At 49.8% G+C, this 18,568-nt stretch overlaps 1 protein-coding gene across 1 annotated transcript in view; it reads right to left on the bottom strand.

Annotated features, from left to right (window-relative positions):
- The window catches only part of LOC135920722 (adhesion G protein-coupled receptor E1-like), a 506,714-nt gene that overhangs the window by 167,095 nt on the left and 321,051 nt on the right, over positions 1-18,568 (bottom strand). The gene's annotated exons all lie outside the window — the stretch shown is intronic.

Genomic DNA, 18,568 nt, shown 5'->3' with positions numbered 1-18,568 from the left:
CGGAGTTCGGGCGAGCCACTGGACTTCAAGCGTGGACACTGTTGATGAGCAGCCGAATTTCGAGAGTAGATATAAAAAAAACTTATGCTTGCTCCTACTTTGCCTTATTGAAAATATACAGAAAGATCTCAATTTACTCTCTCTGTGGTTCATATAATACACGGCACCCGTACTTGCCTGTTTTAAGAAAAAAATGTCATTTGCCTTTTTATCCGGGGAGGCCAGCTGGTCTCCAGTCGGTGCTAGCGTCAACCTGTGTCGCCTCCAATCGGCTGCTGCTAGAAGTAAATCAGTCACTACATCAGGGTTGCCAAGTGGGAAGGTAGGTAGGTTTGAAGATTCCTACGCACCTAAAAGTATTGCGATGGCTCTCGTCTGCACATAATTGTCGCTGCTGGACGACGAAATAAAGATGACGACGCGGTAGGCGAGGACATTAGGCGGCACACGTGTATACGTAGATGAAGAAAATCTAGCAACCACAAATCTCGCACGCCAGCGTTCGCATCATAGTTATTGCGTGATCGCATGGCCACTTGACCATTCACGAACCTTCTGTCGCCTCTCGTTGCTCTCTGAAATTGAAACTTTGGCTAATCCCTATAATTAAAGCTCTAGATAATACACCGTTGCGTGATAAAACAAACTAGTATTTCTGTCATGATAACTGGCTCGTGAGGTACTTATCACCGCCGAAAGGAGAAGGCATAAAATTATTGCGCCAGTGCTCCTCTAATAACACTCGGTTGCTCATATCGTGTCAGAAGAAGCACTGTTCGCGTTTGCAGTTTGTACTGAAGTTTTCACAGAATAGACACCGCAATCTGATAATGGGATAAGTAAACAACCATGCCAAACGTACTGTCAACTAAAAAGTTTACTGGCCAAGCTATCTCAGAAAATGCTGAATTTCTGAGCAGCCTGTAGCGGCAGCCAGTACAACCGTACGTACATCACAATGTTGCTGGGAAGCACTAGTGGAGGCTGTAAAAACGATTACTAGGTTGGGTTGTGAGACTGGTGGAGGTATTCAACTTTTCCTCAAATCCTGTGGTCGGTAAACATTGCTCCGTCAAAAAAAATAATAACACGATTCGCGATACGCAGTATCATCATACCTGCACGATCAAGGTGTGTTCTGACAGCAGCGTTTGATGGTATACCTCATTTTCTACTAGCACATATTGTTTTACGAAACGAAAAATACTAAAGATGTTAGGAGGTGTGCGTGCTTGCAGTCTATGGTATCAGCGTTTCTTTATTGTTTTTGTTAGCTACTGGAGTTCAACTACACCTAAACGGCAAATATTGTAAAGGACCCGCCGATAGCGATTGTACTTCGTTAAATTGCGGAATTCAATAATGGGTGGGACTGAATTACTTACAGTTAACATTTTTCCTAATTTTCTTTAAAACACAATGTTTCAGACAGCTATCCTTCTTCGCTTCATAACTTCCTTAATACTTTCTAAGCCCATGTTACCTTATCACCACTGGAATACCACACCGTGCATTTGACGTGACGCTGTGGTGTAACCAATGGGATTTTACACTTCAGCGTCTTATGCCAGCTTATGCTCTATTAGAAACTCCGTAGCGGGGAGCTGTGGTTTTATTTCGATCGTCTGGTTTTGTTTAACCCGTACACAACGAATGGCACTGGAACATCTTTAAAACCTGCCCTCACCAGAACAACGCCACCGCGAGCAGAAACCGAAGCAGTGACTAGCAACACAGCCTCATTGCCAGGTGGCTGCACTGATCTGGAACGCTACAATTATGGCGTCTCACATAGCCCCAACTGTTGCCTTGGTACATTAAACCTTAGCAATCAAGCAGTCGTATTTCAGAAAGAAACTTCAGCGCATTCGCGGAGCTTATGCCCAATTCAATTTTAGGACTAGGTCTCCTTTGCTGACTTCACGAGGATTGGTCGTATCAGGGATCTGGTTATCTGTTAACCACTTCCAGAAAAATTAACGACCTCTTCGCGCATCGGAAGCGTCGTAGCGAGTCGCAAAAGGTATCAGAATGTAGGTCTCAACAAGGCGTAAATAGAGAATTAGTCCCAAAGTAAGTAAAATTAATTGTATGGGCATACCTAGCGCCAATAGAGTTGTGTATTATCCACTTTGCGCCAGAGACTGCATATCTCCGCGATCGGCTCACCTAGCCTACACTATATTGCAAGGTTTTACGTGCCGAACCTACGATTTGATTATGAAGCATGCCGCAGTGGGGTACTCCAGAATAACTTGGACCACGAGAACTTCTTTAACGTGCCCCTAATTCGAACTACACGGGCGTTTTCGCATTTCACCCCCATCGAAATGCACCCTTCATGGCCGGGAATCGATTATGAAGCATGCCACAGTGGGGTACTCCAGAATAACTTGGACCACGAGAGCTTCTTTAACGTGCCCCTAAATCTAACTACACTGGTGTTTTCGCATCTCACCCCCATCGAAATGCGCCCTCCATGGCTGGGAATCGATCCCGCGACCGCGTGCTTGGCAGCCCAACACCGTAGACACTAAGCAACCACGGCCGGTGGCCCACCTAGCCTCTTGGTCAACTTTTATAAAAAGAAAGGCATATCAACCGATGCACAAAGTGTACAGGGCGCGGCAAATAGCCACGGCCCTCGGATTCCTAGGCCGGATGACTCTGCCCGCGTAGAACGAATACAGTCACGAGCTCATTTTGATGTCTTCGCATTCTTAGGGTACTTCACGCACTTTCGGGGTCACGCACATCGTCACCCAAGTTGGCGACGGGTTCATTGAAGAGTGCCACATGTGCAGTGCATTCACGGAGCACGTCGAAGAAGCGCTGATATAAGAAGGCGTTCATTGAAAAGTAGCATATATCAAGTGCATTTGTGGCGCAATCTGTTAAGGCGTCGGGTCGCTGACCCTGAATCACTGTGTCGTGTGTTCGATTCCGCTCAGCAACGGATAAATTTAAGGGATTTTTCTTTCAGTCCTTGTCACTGACACATACCTTTCTTTCCATAATTCGCACATACCTAGTGTCATCAGTTGACGTCAAAGAAGTTCATTGTAGAGCGGCACTCGCCTACTGGCACATACCAAGTAAGTATCAAAGAGAATCATTGTAGACCGGCCCAGACTAAGTCGCACGTGGACAGTGTTCCAAGTCGGCGTCACGGAGTCTCTTCGAGCAGCGGTGTGTACCTTGTGACCCCTCGGCACTGACGCTTATGAGCGTGAAAGAGGTTGGTTGAAGAGCGACATGTATGCAAACGCTGCCACATACGCAGTGGCGCAAGTTAGTCCGGTGCTTGGTTTCGATAACCAGTGACCACGGTTACCAGTGACCACGCGCACGATGTGTTTGTGTGTGTGTACACATGCCATCGCACTTAGCAACCCGACACCAACACCCCTCCCCCCCCCCACCCCAAGGCGGTTAAATAATATTGTAGGTCGGTGCCAGCTCATACCTTTGCGTTTATTGCTCAAGCAACGCAACAGCATATCCGGCGCGTTTATTTTTCTTTTACAGCGAAGCTGTTGAGGGCTACTTTCCCCACTACCGTGCCCGCGTGAAGAAAAAAAACGAAGATATTGCAATGCAGGGCCGACCCGCGGCGGAAGGGAAGCAGGCTTTAGGCACTCCTCATGTGTCGGCCGATTCCGAACATAGCACAATGCCGGGCCGACCGGCGGCGGAGGCGCAGTTCGGCATTAAAAGGGGCCCACATGCATAGCTTCGCTACTCATCCTTCTTCACAGAAATGAAAGGCACTGAGTATTTCTTTTTCTAATGTTTGCCTTCACGTTCTTCTATGAGTTTAAATTATCGTTGTAAGTAATCACCAAGCATATTACTGATGTTAGTTGCGCAATCGCCACATGCTGATAATGACGAGGAAGCAAAACCAGATTAGACAATGGAATAACAAGCAGTTAACATCTACTACTGATAAGAAAGGAAGTCCATCAAGACAAGACTCGAGATCGCGCAAATAAGAGTGTAAAGTCAAGTAGAGGGTATTGATGTTCTGCGATGAATAAGAAAACCTAATGCCCTTGTCCTGAAGATCTTGTTGAACTGTCTGATGAAGTGCGAAATATCACGAATTATTAAACGAAAGCGGAGCAAGAACTGATACATTCGACATGCCTCTGGTTTATTTATATTGTCACGTGGTAGTGACGGTGAAGAAAGAAGCAGTAAGGTGGAATACAAAACTAGCTTTTATTGGGCGAACCTGTGCCCACAAAACAGGCTACACTTATAGCACAACGAAAGCGGCGAACACGCTCGGCGATCGTCGAAAATCTGATCAGCGGGTCAAGCGCGTCGGCTTTTATAGAGCAGTCATCGAATGTTCCGCACTAATAGTTGGGACCCGCATGCCTTCTACAATGTTCTACACCATTCCCGTCAAGCGATGAAATCAGATAACACAAGGTTCGGCGACAACAGACAGCGGATAGAAGCATCGACAACTTTCCAGAAACTTCGGATAAATGCAGGCGCGTCCCGCGCTGTGCGATAACATTTGCTAGGCGGCAAAACGTGTCGCTCGATAAAGATAAGTACACGCGTCATTACCCCCTCTTAAAAAGCATCGACCCGATACTTGCAAACAAACAAAAGTAATAAACAAAAGCACTCGCAGCAAAGAAAAGAACAAAAATGACGAAGTTCGTCAGCGTCCGTAAAACGGTTTAAGGCGCACCACGTGGACCACTTCAGATCGTGCGCGGCGCCGCTGTGAATGCGAAATGCCGTCTGGCACGACCTCATAGTCCAGAGCGCCAATACGTCGGATGACCTTGTAGGGTCCGAAATAGCGTCGGAGTAGTTTCTCACTGAGTCCTCGTCGGCGTATCGGGGTCCATACCCAAACACGGTCGCCAGGCTGGTACTCGACGAAGCGTCGTCGGAGGTTGTAGTGTCGGCTGTCGGTCCTCTGCTGGCTCTTGATCCGCAGGCGGGCGAGCTGTCGGGCTTCTTCGGCGTGCTGGAGATAGCTAGCGACGTCAACGTTCTCTTCGTCAGTTACGTGCGGCAGCATGGCGTCAAGCATCGTCATCGGGTTCCTGCCATAAACCAGCTTAAACGGCGTGATCTGTGTTGTTTCTTGCACCGCCGTGTTGTACGCGAAGGTGACATACGGCAGGACCGCGTCCCACGTCTTGTGTTCGACGTCGACGTACATCGCTAGCATGTCGGCGAGGGTCTTATTCAGCCGCTCCGTAAGACCATTCGTCTGCGGGTGGTAAGCCGTTGTCCTCCTGAGCCTTGTCTGACTGTATTTCAGAATGGTTTGGGTGAGCTCCGCTGTAAAGGCCGTTCCTAGGTCGGTGATGAGGACTTCTGGGGCGCCATGTCGCAGCAGGATGTTTTCGACAAAGAATTTCGCGACTTCGGCTGCGCTACATTTCGGCAGTGCTTTTGTTTCAGCGAAGCGGGTGAGGTAGCCCGTCGCCACGACGATCCACTTATTTCCGGTTATTGACGTCGGAAAGGGTCCCAGCAAGTCCATCCCTATCTGCTGGAATGGTCGGTGAGGAGGCTCGATTGGCTGTAGTAATCCGGCTGGCCTTGTCGGTGGTGTCTTGCGTCGCTGACAGTCTCGGCATGTTCTGACATAACGGGTGACGTCGGTGGTCAGGCGCGGCCAATAATACTTTTCTTGTATCCTCGATAGTGTCCGGGAAAATCCGAGGTGTCCAGCGGTCGGATCATCATGTAGGGCGTGCAATACTTCTGGACGAAGTCCTGACGGGACAACAAGAAGGTAATTGGCGCGGACTGGTGAGAAGTTCTTCTTCACGAGTAGACTGTCTTGAAGCGTGAAGGAAGATAATCCGCGCCTAAATGCCCTGGGGACAACGTCGGTGTGCCCTTCCAAATAATCGACGAGGCCTTTAAGTTCCGGGTCCGCTCGTTGTTGTTCGGCGAAGTCTTCCGCGCTTATTATAACAAGGAAGGCGTCGTCATCCTCGTCCTCTTGCGGCGGCGGGTCAATGGGGGCGCGTGATAGGCAATCGGCGTCTGAGTGTTTTCGTCCGGACTTGTATGTTACAGTGATGTCGTATTCTTGTAGTCTGAGGCTCCACCGTGCTAGCCGTCCTGAGGGATCCTTTAAATTCGCTAGCCAACACAAGGCGTGATGGTCGCTGACGACTTTGAATGGCCTGCCATATAGGTAAGGGCGAAATTTCGCTGTAGCCCAAACGATGGCGAGGCATTCCTTTTCGGTTGTAGAATAATTGCCTTCCGCTTTTGACAACGACCGGCTAGCGTAAGCTATCACGTGTTCATGTCCATCTTTTCTCTGGACCAGGACGGCGCCGAGGCCTAGGCTACTGGATGATGATGATATGTGGTGTTTAATGGCGCAAGGGCCAGGTTTGGCCAAAGAGCGCCATGACAAGTGGTGATGTTGACGATGTATTATGGAGATGTGACTTGGCTGTAAAGTGGCCTAAAAATTGTCGCTGTAAAGTGCGTAAAATCTACGTGCTATAAAATTATGGCGATGACTAATGACGAATACTATGAACACTAGAATGTATTGGGAAAAATGATGCAATGTACAAAATATGTGAGATGCTAAAAATTTTTTAAGGGCACTACTGCCTCGCCAAAACCCTTGAACCCAAGGGACGAGAGGCATGTGCTGTACAAAACAACTATCACAGCGCTATCCTCTATAGAGAGGAGGCGCTACGAACGTATGGGCTAGTTACATGTAGTACAACATCTTTCAGAAAACCTAGGACAGTGCTGGTGTCAAAGAGCGGTTCTGGACCAAGTAACATAACAGGATGAAGGGGGATGTGGTGCCTGTATGCTAAGAGAAAGTGTTTTTTTTCTTTTGGGTTCGGCTTCCCGACACTCCAGTAGGACGTGGATGACGGTCAGCCTCTCCCCGCATCTACCACAGGTTGGAGGCTCGTTTCCAGTGAGTAAAAAGTTGTGCGTGCCAAATGTGTGTCCTATTCTTAAACGACAGAATAGGACATCTGTCCGGCGTGATTTTGTTACAGGAGGCCAGAAACCTAATTTTGGCTTTATTACATGCAACTTATTATTTGTTTCCAGGTCCCACAATCGTTGCCAGTAGCTTCGCAGTTTCCTTCTTAAGAAGGGTTTCAGGTCTGTGACAGGGACCGCAGCGGTAGAATTAACAGTGTGTGATGCAATTGATGTGGCCATCTGGTCCGCTAGAACATTACCCTGGATGCCCCTATGGCCAGGTACCCAGCATATAATCACATGCTGGTTTGATACATATGCTTTACATAAGACGGAATAGAGTTCAATTATTATAGGATTTTTGTGCTTACAGAACGACATCAAAGACTTCACAACACTAAGGGAGTCCGTATATATAACTGATTTTTCGAGTTTTGATTTCCTTATATATTTCACGGTCGACAATATTGCGTAGGCCTCAGCCGTGAAGATACTAGTTTCCGGATGCAGTAAATCGGATTCCGAGAAGGATGGACCGACGGCTGCATATGACACCCCCTCGCGTGACTTCGATGCGTCTGTGCAGAACTCAGTGCAGGAGTATTTGTACTGGAGTTCGCGGAAATGCATTTGGATTTCAATCTCTGGAGCATGCTTGGTGACTTCCACGAAAGATATATCACATTGTATGAGCTGCCACTCCCAAGGAGGTAGCAGCTTGGTTGGATGCATTAGGGGAAGCTCGAGGAGTGGAACGTGCATTTCTTCACTAAGCTCCCTCACACGCAGCGAGAAAGGCTGTCTTATGGAGGGACGATTGCGAAAGAGTGTAGCATATGTCACGTCATTAACGGTATTAAAACACGGATGTTCAGGATTTGAGTGTACTTTCAGTAAATATGTTTGGCTGATGTACGTTCTCTGAATATGAAGCGACCACTCATTCGATTCTGCATATAAACTTTGTACGGGACTCGTTCTGAAAGCTCCTGTGGCTAAACGGATACCTAGATGGTGGACCGGATCTAGCATCTTTAGCGCGCTCGGGGCTGCAGAGTGGTAGATCACGGCACCATAATCTAATCGTGAACGGATCAGGCTCTTATAGAGATTAATTAAGCACTTCCTGTCACTACCCCACGATGTATGGGATAGAAGTTTCATTAGGTTCATTGTTTTCAGACATTTTTCTTTAATATGTTTAATGTGGGGGACGAAAGTGAGTCTGTAGTCTAGTATAACACCTAGAAACTTGTGCTCTTTGTTTACGGGTATTTGTTGTCCACAAAGTTCTAAGCAAGGATCTGGGATCATTCCTCTCTTTCTTGTAAAAAGAACGCAAGAGCTTTTGTTAGGATTGATCTTAAATCCATTATTGTCTGCCCACATTGAGACTTTGTTCAGGCCATGCTGTACCTGCCTCTCGCAGACCGCGAGGTTACAAGATTTGAAAGCTATTTGTATATCGTCCACGTAGACAGAATAAAAGATTGCCGGTGGTAATGAAGCGCGAAGCGTGTTCATCTTCACGATGAAAAGTGTGCAGCTGAGCACGCCTCCTTGGGGTACACCCGTTTCTTGTATAAAAGGTCGTGATAGTACAGTGCCGACTTTTACCCGGAAGGTACGACTGGACAGATAGCTTTCTATTAGGTTAAGCATATTTCCACGGATACCCATTTCTAACAAGTCTCTTAGGATTCCATAACGCCACGTCGTATCGTACGCCTTCTCCATATCGAGGAATATGGATAAGAAGAATTGTTTGTGTACAAATGCGTCCCGGATATTTGCTTCTACACGTATAAGATGGTCAGTTGTGGAGCGTCCTTCTCGGAAGCCGCACTGATAAGGATCAAGAATTTTGCTCTGTTCAAGGAAAAAGATGAGTCGCCGATTTATCATTTTTTCGAACACCTTACAAATGCAACTTGTGAGGGCTATCGGGCGGTAACTTGCCACTGAGGAAGGGTCCTTGCCTTGTTTCAAAACAGGGATCACAATGGCTTCCTTCCATGCAGCTGGAAGGTACCCTGCATCCCAAATGGTGTTGAAAAGTGTGAGTAGTGTAACCTGCGTGTCATTGTGTAAGTGTTTGAGCATTTCATACATGATTCTATCAGATCCTGGTGCGGAGCTGTTGCATGCGCTCAAGGCAGCTCTCAATTCGGCAATACAAAAAGGACGGTTGTAAGGCTCATTTTCTCGACCTTTTCTTGTTAATGGCTTACGTTCTTCTGTTAGTTTGCATTTGAGGAAGGACTGTGTATAATTTGTTTGACTTGAAACGCTCTCAAAATATTCCCCAAGTGAGTCTGCCTGGTCTAGCAGTGTATCGCCCTGTGTGTTTACCAGGGGGAGTGAATGTGTTTCCCGCCCTCTAATCCTATTAACTCTGTTCCAGGCTTTGGCCTCATCCCTAAACGAGTTGATACTCGATAAGAACTTGTGCCAGCTTTCTCTTCTGGCCTGTCGGCGGGTTCGCCTGCCTTGGGATTTAGTTTTCTTAAAGTTCATAAGATTCTCTGCAGTGGGAGAAGCGCGTAGCAACCCCCACGCCTTGTTCTGATTCGTACGGGCGATGCTACATTCGCTGTTCCACCACGGTACACGTCGTTTGCATGCCAGACCACTCGCTTCGGATATGCATTTTGATGCGGCATCTATTATGAAGGCTGTTAAGAACTCGACTGCAGCATCAATTCCTAACGAAGACAGCTCAGACCATGATATACTAGTAAGAGATTGAAATTTCTCCCAATCAGCTGTCTCAATCTTCCACCTAGGAGCGTGCGGTGGATATTCGTTTTCTTTTGGAGATCTTAGCAGTATAGGGAAGTGGTCGCTTCCGTAAGGGTTGTCGTTAACTTCCCATTCGAGCTCAGGCAGTAGAGACGGCGAGACTATGCTAAGATCTATGGAAGAATAGGTTCTGTTTGTAAGAGAGTAATATGTGTGTTCTTTTTTATTCAACAGACAAGCACCAGAAGAAAAAAGGAACTGTTCGACAAGACGTCCTCGTGCATCTATACGAGGGTCGCCCCACAGGTAGTTATGTGCATTGCAATCGCCAAGAACAGCATAGGGTTCTGGCAATTCATCAATAAGGGACTGAAATTCATGTTTGCTTAGTTTATAATGTGGGGGTATATACAGTGAGCAAATAGTGATAAGCTTGTTTAGCAGAATGACTCGAACCGCCACTGCCTCAAGGGCCGTTCGTAGCTGCAAACGTTGACAGGCTATGCTTTTTTGAATTACAATGGCGACACCGCCCGATGATGCGATAGCATCGTCGCGATCTTTGCGATAAGTGACGTGCTGTCGAAGAAAATTTGTGTGTTTTGGTTTTAAGTGTGTTTCCTGTAAACACAGCACTTTTGGATTGTGTTTGTGGATGAGTTCTTGTACATCGTCAAGGTTTCTATGGAGACCTCTGACGTTCCATTGTATGATTTGTGTATCCATATTTAGTGTAAATTAGTGCTGTGTGTACGGAAACGGAAGTGATGCATTAGGTTACAGAGCTCTTTCGAGGCCCTGTAACCGGGGTTTTGCCTTTTTTGAAGCGTTCGAGGGAACCTCGCCGCTCCTTAGGCGCTTGGCGCGCCGTGGGGGTAGGTGTTGTGTCCATTGCCTCTTGTGAGGCGCCGGACACGCGCTCTTGCGAGCGAGAAGTTTTCCGGGAGAGTCTCACCTCGGAAGGCAAAACCCCTGCGCCCACCTGCCCGGAGGTCGATGGGGCTCCCTGTGGAATTTGGCTGCGCCGGCTGTTGCCAGCGCTGGGAGGAGCCGGGGAGGTCGAGGCAGCCTCGGCTGCGCCTACCTTCGGGGCCACTATCGGTACTGCGGCATCGCTGCGTTTAGCGCAGGTTGCCGCCGATAACTCTTGTGGGGCCGGCAACCCAAGGGTAGCCTGGCCGGTTTGCTGGTTGGATGGAGTAGGCTTACCTACTTCCAACCTAGGGGCAGAAGCCAAAGGTGCCTGCTCGCTGCACGCGGGCATGGCACTTGGCATTGGCCGCTGCGACGCCGCCCCCCGACGCGCCGCATCAGCATAAGGTGTGTTGTGGAAAGGAGAGCACCTTTTACGGGCTTCCTTAAACGAAATATTTTCCTTGACTTTAAGGGTGATTATATCTTTTTCTTTCTTCCAGTTTGGACAGGAGCGTGAGTAAGCGGGATGGTCACCACTGCAGTTCACACAGTGAGGTGTGCCACTGCAGTTGTCGGAGGGGTGGACCTGCCCTCCACATTTTGCACAAGTTATTTGACCACGGCAGCTCTGCGAGCCATGGCCGAACCTCTGACATTTGAAACACCTTCTAGGGTTGGGGATATATGGTCGAACATTTAATCTGATGTATCCTGTTTCGATAGTTTCTGGAAGTGTGCTGGATGCAAATGTTAGGATAAGATGCTTTGTGGGGATTTCCTTGTTGTCTCGTCTAATTATAATACGTTTTACTTCAGTGACATTTTGTTCTTTCCATCCTTCCAAGAGTTCAGCTTCTGTCAAGTCTAGGAGGTCTGCCTCTGACACGACTCCCCGTGAGCTGTTCATTGTTCGGTGTTGTGTAATAGATATTGGTATGTTACCAAATGTCACAAGACTGCCAAGCTTTTCGTACTGTTGTTTCTGAGGGATCTCAAGGAGAAGGTCCCCGCTAGCCATTTTCGTTACCTTATAACCTGCCCCTAAGGCTTCGGTCAAAGATTTTGCTACTGTGAATGGAGAAATAAATCTAGCTTGTTTTTCAGGGCTCTCACTGTGTACTACGTGGTATTTTGGATAGGTCTCTTTCGTGCGGTTGAAACAAGTGCTTAAGTCTTCGGTGCGTCCCCTCTTCTGAGGGTGACGATCAAGTAGGCGGGGAAATGCGGGTGTTCCCATAGTAATTTGAAATGTTTTCAGCAGCAATGGCGGCCACCCACCATGGAGCCCAACTTGGGGACGCTGCAGGACTTAACGGGTAAGGCTACAGGCGCCAGCCGTACACTGCCACTATAACCTAATATATTATACCCAAGGGAGGGCACATACACAAGGTTAACCCTTGCCGCCGTGGAGACAGGAAGTAAATGGAAGAGAGAAGAAGACAGGAAAGATGAAAAAGGCGAGAGAGAAAGACGAAGATTGGAGAGGAGGACAGGAAAAGGCGACTGCCGATTTCCCCCGGGTGGGTCAGTCCGGGAGTGCCGTCTACGTGAAGCCGAGGCCAAAGGGGTGTGTTGCCGCCGCCGAGGGGCCGTAAAGGTCCAAACACCCGGCATTGGCTCAACCCCCAGGATCCCCTTTTCCCCGGACACGGCTAAGCCGCGCACGGCTACAAGCGGGAGGGTCCAACCCTCGTGTGCTCGGGTACGTGGTGTCGCAACACACCAAACGCCTGCTTACGCAGACGCCCCTGCGGGGGTAGGCTACTGGCGTCAGTGTGGATTTCGGTATCGGCGTTCTCGTCGAAGTGCGCAAGTACGGGCGGCGACTGCATGCGTCGTTTGAGTTCTTGAAATGCCTCGGCCTGCGGCGTTTCCCACTTGAACTCGACGTCACATTTAGTTAGCTGCGTCAGCGGCTCAGCGATGCGTGAAAAGTTCTTGACAAATCGCCTGTAGTAGGCGCACATGCCAAGAAATCTACCCACTGCCTTCTTGTCGATGGGCTGTGGGAACTTTGCTATGGCAGCTGTCTTCTGCGGGTCGGGGCGGACTCCAGATTTGCTGATGACGTGGCCTAAAAATAGAAGCTCCTCGTAAGCGAAGCGGCACTTTTCCGGCTTCAGAGTAAGTCCTGATGTCCTGATGGCCTCTAGTACTGTTGCCAGCCGCCTAAGGTGAACGTCGAAATTTTCGGCGAAGACGACGACGTCATCCAAGTATACGAGACAGGTCTGCCACTTCAATCCTGCTAAAACCGTGTCCATCACGCGCTGGAACGTTGCAGGCGCCGAGCACAGTCCGAATGGCATAACCTTGAACTCGTAGAGGCCGTCTGGGGTGATGAAGGCGGTCTTTTCGCGATCTCTTTCGTCGACTTCTATTTGCCAATAGCCAGACTTGAGATCCATGGACGAGAAGTATTTAGCGTTGCAGAGCCGATCCAATGCGTCGTCTATCCGTGGGAGGGGGTATACGTCCTTCTTCGTGATCTTGTTCAGACGCCGATAATCGACGCAGAAACGTAGGGTTCCGTCCTTTTTCTTTACCAGAACAACAGGGGATGCCCACGGGCTTTTTGATGGCTGGATGATGTCGTCGCGCAGCATTTCGTCGACTTATTCTCTTATAGCTTGACGTTCTGGCGCCGAAACTCGGTAAGGGCTCTGACGGAGTGGTCGAGCGCATTCCTCGGTGATTATGCGATGCTTGGCGACTGGTGTTTGTCGAATCCTCGATGACGTCGAAAAGCAGCCTTTGTATCGTCGGAGCAGACTTCTGAGCTGCTGTTGTTTAATCATAGGGAGATTTGGATTAATGTCGTAGTCTGGTTCGGGAACCATGGTCGTCGGGGTAGATGCGGCGGAATCCGAGAGGAAAAACGCATTACTTGTTTCCAGAATTTCCTCGATGTACGCGATCGTCGTGCCCTTGTTGATGTGCTTGAACTCCTGGCTGAAGTTTGTCAGCAACACTTCAGTTTTCCCTCCATGCACTCGAGCGATCCCTCTTGCGACGCAAATTTCACGGTCTAGCAGTAGACGTTGGTCGCCTTCGATGACGCCTTCTACGTCAGCGGGTGTTTCGGTCCTGACCGAAATAAGAATGCTGCAGCGAGGCGGGATGCTCACTTGATCTTCAAGCACACTCAAGGCGTGGTGACTACGAGGGCTCTCCGGCGGCATTGCTTTATCTTCCGACAGCGTTACTGACTTCGACTTGAGGTTGATGATTGCGCCGTGTTGGTCCAGGAAGTCCATACCGAGAATGACGTCTCGTGAACACGGTTGGAGGATAACGAAGGTGGCAGGGTAAGTCCGGTCATGAATTGTTATTCTTGCCGTGCAGATCCCAGTCGGCGTGATGAGGTGTCCTCCAGCGGTGCGAATCTGAGGGCCTTCCCATGCGGTCTTCACTTTCTTCAACTGGGCGGCGATGTGTCCACTCATTACGGAGTAATCGGCCCCTGTGTCGACTAAGGCAGTGACTGCGTGGCCGTCGAGAAGCACGTCGAGGTCGGTTGTTCTTTGTCTGGCATTGCAGTTAGGTCTTGGCGTTGGATCACGGCTGCGTCGTGTTGAAATGAAGTTGGAACGTCGCGTCGTCAAGTCGTCTTTTGTCGGTGTAGTTTTGGCTTCCAGACTTCGTCGGGACGGCGGCGTGTCGTTATGTCGTCGAGATGGTCTCTTCGTCGTCTTCGTCGGCGGCGGAGGATCTTCGTCAGTTCGACGAACAGCAACCGCACCTCCATCGGTTGCTGCTTTTAGTTTTCCGGGTATGGGCTCGCAGAGCGGCCCCGGGCTGGGCCAGTGTATGGACGGCGCTGCGGCGACAGGTAGCGGCCTGGTGACGGCGAACGGGATGGCCGTCGAGGGCTCCACTGAGTAGCGGCGAGGTAATCGGCGATGTCACGTGGGCGCTCGCCAAGCTGTGGACGCGGCGCGTCGACGGCGAAACCTCGCAGTCCCATCTCCCGGTACGGACATCGTCGGTAGACGTGACCCGCTTCTCCGCAGTGGTAGCAGAGCGGGCGGTGGTCAGGAGCACGCCAGATGTCCGTCTTCCTCGCGTAGGTGCGATGGGCGACGGGTGGTCGTGCTGGTGGCGGCGGCGGCGGACGACGAAACTGTGGCGTGACAGGGCCCTGGCGCGGTCGCTGAGGGGGTCCTTCACGGCGTGCGACGGCGGCGTAGGTCATCGCTTGCGGCTCACGCTGCGGCGATTCAGGGGCTACTCCAAGTTGTTGTTGGAGTTCCTCACGCACGGCGTCGGCAATCGAAGCCACTTGAGGCTGTGATGATGGGAACAGCTTTTGTAGCTCCTCCCGCACGACAGCTCGGATATAGTCTCGCGTAGGTCGTCGGCGGCCAGTGACTGAACTCCGGCGTAGATTGTCGAGGTAGTGCGGCGGTCGAATTGCCGGTTTCGCATCTCGAGTGTCTTCTCGATGCTGGAGGCCTCGCGAAGAAACTCGTCGACGGTCTTCGGTGGGCTTCGTACCATTCCGGCAAAAAGTTCCTCCTTCACATCACGCATGAGAAGGCGGACTTTCTTCTCCTCAGGCATATCGGGGTCGGCATGGCGGAACAGACGTTTCATTTCTTCCGTGAAGATGGCGACGTTCTCGTTAGGTAGCTGCACTCGGGCGTCCAGCATGGCTTCGGCCCTTTCCTTGCGCACGATGCTCGTAAAGGTGCGCAGGAAGCCGGTACGGAAGAGGTCCCATGTCGTCAAGGTCGACTCCCTGTTCTCGAACCACGTTCTGGCGGCGTCTTCTAGGGCGAAGTATACATGCCGCAACTTGTCGTCGGAGTCCCAGTTGTTGAAAGTCGCGATTCGCTCGTACGTCTCCAGCCAGGATTCCGGGTCCTCAGTTGCTGCTCCATGGAAGGTTGGTGGGTCCCGAGGTTGCTGTAGGATAACGGGGGACGCTGGGGCAGACATTGGGGTTGTTTTCACCACGATCTTCTTTGTAGACTCAGAAGTCCGTGCTCTGGGGGCAGTCCTTGCAGTCTGCGGCTAGCACGCTGGTCTTCGGCGATGTTAGTTTTGTCCTCGGGCTTTGGGGTTGGATCGCGGCTTTGCGGGGGCGTTCGGTACATGAACGCACCAGCACCTCCACCAGATGTTACGTGGTAGTGACGGTGAAGAAAGAAGCAGTACGGTGGAATACAAAACTAGCTTTTATTGGGCGAACCTGTGCCCACAAAACAGGCTACACTTATAGCACAACGAAAGCGGCGAACACGCTCCGCGATCGTCGAAAATCTGATCAGCGGGTCAAGCGCGTCGGCTTTTATAGAGCAGTCATCGAATGTTCCAGACTAATCGTTGGGACCCGCATGCCTTCTACAATGTTCTACACCATTCGCGTCAAGCGATGAAATCAGATAACACAAGGCTCGGCGACAACAGACAGCGGATAGAAGCATCGACAACTTTCCAGAAACTTCGGATAAATGCAGGCGCGTCCCGCGCAGTGCGATAACATTTGCTAGGCGGCAAAACGTGTCGCTCGATAAAGATAAGTACACGCGTCAATATGTACACCAGAGGTAACATCAACCTAAGTTCAAAAGATTTATTTTAAAGCTTGCAACTCCTGAACAGTGAGCGCTTCTGTGGCTCTACGTGGTTAGATATTAGTGCAGCCATGCGGATTGGGTCGTTTCTTTAAACGTGCCGTGTATGTAATGTTCGGTACTTTCCATATGTTATCTTCCTGGTAGCATCGAGCCGCCATTGTGACTAAAAATGTTCGTATCGTCTTTTGTGCCAATGAACGTTTAATGAAGAGGACAATACAGGTGGGGCCAGCATATCTAACCAATCAAAAATCAGAAGGACGCGACACCGACGCATCTTTCATTTCGTTGAAGGTGAAGTGCTTTTAAACATGGCACATACCCACCGTCTCTGCCAATTCCAGCAGTTGTCGTCTTTCTCGTTGTTACGAGTCACGCCCGTAGTCAGCCTGGCACGAGGTGGCGCAAGCACCACAGACAAAAGGCAAAAGAAGAGGTGGATTCAAATTGCGCTGGTGCAACCAGCGGTCCTTCTGCGAAGCCTCGCTTTGAGCAAGCTGCAACATGGTATGAGACACTCGCAGTGGAGCTTGCGCGATATCTCGTGGCAGTGACGCGACACGTAACCGGACATGATCTTGATCGAGAAATAGGAATGAAGAGGTCCGCGCGGTGGCTTGCATAGCGTCCAGCCCGAGTAACTGTCGCCAGAGCAGAGAAAGCTGCTGGTCGCGTCAGCGAAAGAAACAAGACAACCATAAGGGATCCTCTCTTATCCGTCTCTGGATTACCCGATAATTAATAGAAACATTGCAGTAGGATTAGCAGCGCTCTATCGGTGAGCAGCGCTATCGGCGAGGTGGAACACACGACTTGCTGTGTGGAGTTGGTGACAGGCTGTATGCAGGCCACATTTTTTTTTACTTTGCGCTAATGTTTAAAGCACGCGAACCTAATGTCGACTCAGGTAGTCGCTGTAGGCTTGGTCCGCACAGTTATTCAGGATTTGATTTCAAGACAACCAAGGACTAAGTCAAGACGAGCGCAATTAAGAATAAAATGCGAAAGGAATAGACTGTGCGCATCCGCGGTCTTTATCACGTGAGACAGGTTAACGTTAAGAAGGGCCGAAAGCTCACGTTTCTGCAACGATACCTGGTGATTTAGTTGCGGCTGGTATCTTTAAAGCACAAATTGGTCTCTACATTTTGGCGTAGAACTTACTTTTACAACGTTTTCACTGTAGTACTACCTTTATTTCGAGCTTAACGCTCACATCGCAATTCATCCCCCTGAATGGTCTGAAAGTCTCGTCGAACAAACAGTATTACCGCCGCTTCCCGATTGGTTTCAGATACCTTCTATACACTGTACTATTTTCAAGATTTTTTACACCGCAGCTCAAGAAGAAGACCAGCCGATTGGCCGCGGACTTGAACCGCCAGGACGACGAAGCGGAGCCCGAGATGATTGTGCTCACCGACAGCTCGGCCTGTGGCTCTAGCTGCATTGAGCAAGACATACAGGAGACGACCCGTTCGACCGATCCAATGTTTTCCGGAGCACCAAAGAAGCACAAAGTGAGGGAACCGAAACTGGAACAGCCCCAACGGCAACGCGGTCGGCGTTCTCTGTCCCCGTCGTCTGTAGCGGAGGTGCCGGAGGGCCTTCGGCACTGCGTCCTGAACATACACAGCCCGGCGCCAAAAGGAAGGCGACAAGAGTGGTAAGAACGTGTTGATTTCGTTCCTTCATTATTAGCTCGACTTTGATAGATATCAATAGATTTCAATAGCTTTATATCGATAGCGCGAAACGCAGAGGGAGGAGGACTGGGGGACATATTAGATATATTATTGGGGGACACTTCAGATGTACACTATTACAGTATTACTGGGTGCTTTTGCACAGCACATTCGAGGGATGTTTTTTGGTTCATTCAGAGAAGCTTCCTTTTAGAAGAACTCGCAGATTTCAAAGGAATCTGATTCCCTAAACAAAAATAATGCATGTAGTAAGCATAGGAGCCCCCGACACTTAAGCTCAACAACAACCACGTCAGCTTTAGTAGGTCATACTGTTGTCGGTAGTCCAACGCTGTTCTGAAGACGCAGATTGCACGAGGATTCAATTCCCTTTGAGTTCCTGCACCATGTTCTGCCTGGCTCTGTTCCTTGAGAGGAAGACGTTCACTTCGAATACGCGGTGGAAGCGGAACAAAACGTGTTCCTTCGGATTCAGAAGACGCGCTTCGACTGTGTTTGATGCATCTGGACGCAGAAATAGAATAAGGGTTGCCCATGGGCGGGCAAATACATGCCATCGCACGAGAGGTCTTCGGCGTGTTAAGAATCACATGCGGTGGGAAGTGATGGCGCTGTGTGGCGCTTCCCGGCCGCCTAGTATGACGGTCGCGTGGTGCATTC

This window comes from Dermacentor albipictus, chromosome 6 (assembly GCF_038994185.2).
Source record: "Dermacentor albipictus isolate Rhodes 1998 colony chromosome 6, USDA_Dalb.pri_finalv2, whole genome shotgun sequence".
NCBI classification, from domain to species: Eukaryota; Metazoa; Arthropoda; class Arachnida; order Ixodida; family Ixodidae; genus Dermacentor; species Dermacentor albipictus.
The sequence above is the reverse complement of the archived record's forward strand: the minus strand, read 5'-3'. Positions and strand labels throughout refer to the sequence as shown.